Below are 3,010 nucleotides of genomic sequence, written 5' to 3'. Positions count from 1 at the left end.
CTTGATTCCAGCTTGTGCTTCTTCCAGCCCAGCGTTTCTCATCATGTACTCTGCATATAAGTTAAATAAACAGGGTGACAATATACAGCCTTGACATACTCCTTTTCCTATTTGGAACCAGTCTGTTGTTCCATGTCCAGTTCTAACTGTTGCTTCCTGACCTGCATACAGGTTTCTCAAGAGGCAGGTCAGGTGGTCTGGTATTCCCATCGAACTTTATGTTTATGTATTAAGGTCAACTACATACTTGGCCCTCATCTAACCCAGACAAGAATAATTACCCAGCTTGTTTACCTAAGTATTCTGCTACCAGGGCATTTATAGAATCACAGTCCTGGAGTGAAAACTGCCATAGAGAAGATTCCTCAACTGGTGCTACATTTTCTACATTGCAGAAATTTCTCTACAATTTACCTGATGGTTAATCATTTCATTCCACTCATGCAATGACAGGGAACTCTTTTCTTCACAAGGCTTCCCATTTTATTTATAATTTCTAGACTAGCCTTCCTTACATTTAAAGCTTGCCTTCTTATAACATCATGTAAATTTTGAGACCACATGAAAAAATCTTGAACTCCATTAAGGTCATGTCCTTGTCCTCAATATTTCTCTTCATCAAGCTAACTATCTTCAGAATGTTACCCATCCTATAAAGTCATGGATTCCACTTCTTCACCACTTCCAATGTCTTCCTCTAGATATTAAAATGGGTCTATATCCCTCTAAACATGAGTCACTGGGGTGTGAGCCCAGCTTGCTCTGGACAGCAGGGAATACAGTGAGAGCGTTATTTGGCTGTGATGCTGTGCTTCCTCTGACGATGTTGTCTGAGACTGCATGCCTTTCTGCAACTGTGTTATAGTTGCAATTTGTTTGCTCAAATTGTGCTTGAGCCAATCAGCTAAACCCCCCCAAACTTTTTCAAATGACCTGCTCTCATTCCCCTGTTCTGGGGCAGTTGGTTTTCAAAGCTTGTAAGACTCTTATGCTTTTTAAATTTCATCTTTTAAATTTTAGTATCTAATTCCAAAGATTGTGACAATCTTTTGGACTCCTGAGTCTGTTTCCACTTCACTAACTACTTCTTTCAGGCTTTGTGCCCATCACAAGTTAGAAAGACATTTTATTGGTCTTCGATCAATTCATGGTTATGAACCACATATCCAGCCTGCTGTCCTGGATGGCATCTGTTCTCACAGGCAGCACCACTATGCAGTTCAAACACCTGTTCCCATGTCTGTCTCTCTATTAGATTGGACTCTCGTTGTTCTTTCAAGTACTAGTCACTCAGTAAGTTTTGCTGAATTGAGTTGGACTGAATCTCCTTTTCAAATGCCAGCTTAGAGTTTTTTTGGTAAGATTACTTGCCAAACATGTGAGAACATCTCCTGTCTTGCTAAAATCTCACTAATTAGTTATGTTAAACTGTGGTCAAGGGGGAGGAAAAAGCTGTTCATTTATACCTTCTGCTTAGTTAGTAACCCATTTCCTAATACATCATCCTTCATCTGCTAAGTTCTTGTAATGATATGTGGTAGGATCTGTACTAAGCATTTTGCATATGTTATCTCATCTCATCCTTAAAGCAAACCTATCAGGTACAATTATTTCCCAGTCTAGAGATGAGGCAGCTGCAGCACAGGGGTAATTTAAGTAAATCATTCAGGGTCACGTGTCTAATAACTAACCAAGCAAGCATCGAAACTCAAATCTAATATGGAGCCAGAAAGCCAATCGCTACTCACCCTGTCACCTTTTATGAAGTCATGACTTTCACCCAGAAAAGAGATGACATGCTATTATAATGTGTCACTGAGAACATCCATTTCCTTATCGGTATCCACAGATTCCTGCTGGTGATTAATACCTTCCATTCAAAGTGACCCACAGAGAATGGTTGCCTTGGAAAAAGGAAGGAAAAACGTGAGATCTTGAGACCATAGAGGGTCTAATGCGATCTTAACATGCATTTCTAATGCTTTGTTTCTTGCATTTTCAAACAAAGAATACAAAATTACACAATGCAAATACTCACTAATACAAAGTGCTGGATTCATGTGCGTTTTTATGTTCTCAATACTTGCCTGCATTTTTTGAATTACCGAAATAATATTTCAAAACAAAAATCTATAGATACGTGGAAATTTTGATACATGTGAAACTGCTGATGCCACAACAAGTTTAACGTACATCAGTAAAATCATAATTTAAAAATCACTTCAGGCTGTTTGGCTGAATGTATATAATTTCTTTTTTTTTTTTTAATTTCTTCTAGAAGAGCAATTCACCTCCCAGCACTAGAGGAGAGAGGGAATACCCAGAATCCTCTTGGCTCTGTGGACTCCTTGCTGGAGCCCCCAAAATTAAGCTTCTGTTTGAAGAGCTAGGCTAGGCCATTAGAAAATGAACTAATACGCATTCTTAGTGCTGCAAATTTATTGCATGCGTTGGCAACTAGGAAGAAATAAAAAGTTCCCAAAGATTATTTCTAAGTCATAAGATCAATGAAAGATTTTTTTTTCATATTCTTTATACACATTCTAAATTTTCCACAGGAAAAAACAAAACTTTAATGTATTCTCTTTCGTCCTCCAATGTTTTAATATTCATCTATAGGTTTATATGCTCTGAAACAGTGATACTGTTAAACACTACTGAAGTTGCAAGCATTTTAGATAATTAACTGTCCCCAGATTGCTAGGAGCTTAGTGCATTGAGGCTTCTATCTGTCTGTTGCTTCCCTGGTAAACTGTCACATCTTTCTTAATGTTGCTTCTTTGGTTTTTGGTCACTTTCCAAGTTCCTATTTCATTCACTGTATTCTAGGGATATGCTTTTTAGACCTGTTTGTAGAGTAAATCAGATCAGATCAGTCGCTCAGTCATGTCTGACTCTTTGCAACCCCATGAATCGCAGCATGCCAGGCCTCCCTGTCCATCACCAACTCCCGGAGTTCACCCAGACTCATGTCCATCAAGTCAGTGATGCCATCTAGCCATCTCATCCT

This window comes from Bison bison, unplaced genomic scaffold (genome assembly GCF_000754665.1).
Source record: "Bison bison bison isolate TAMUID 2011002044 unplaced genomic scaffold, Bison_UMD1.0 scf7180017864148, whole genome shotgun sequence".
NCBI lineage: Eukaryota > Metazoa > Chordata > Mammalia > Artiodactyla > Bovidae > Bison > Bison bison.
This window is presented reverse-complemented; position numbering follows the sequence as displayed.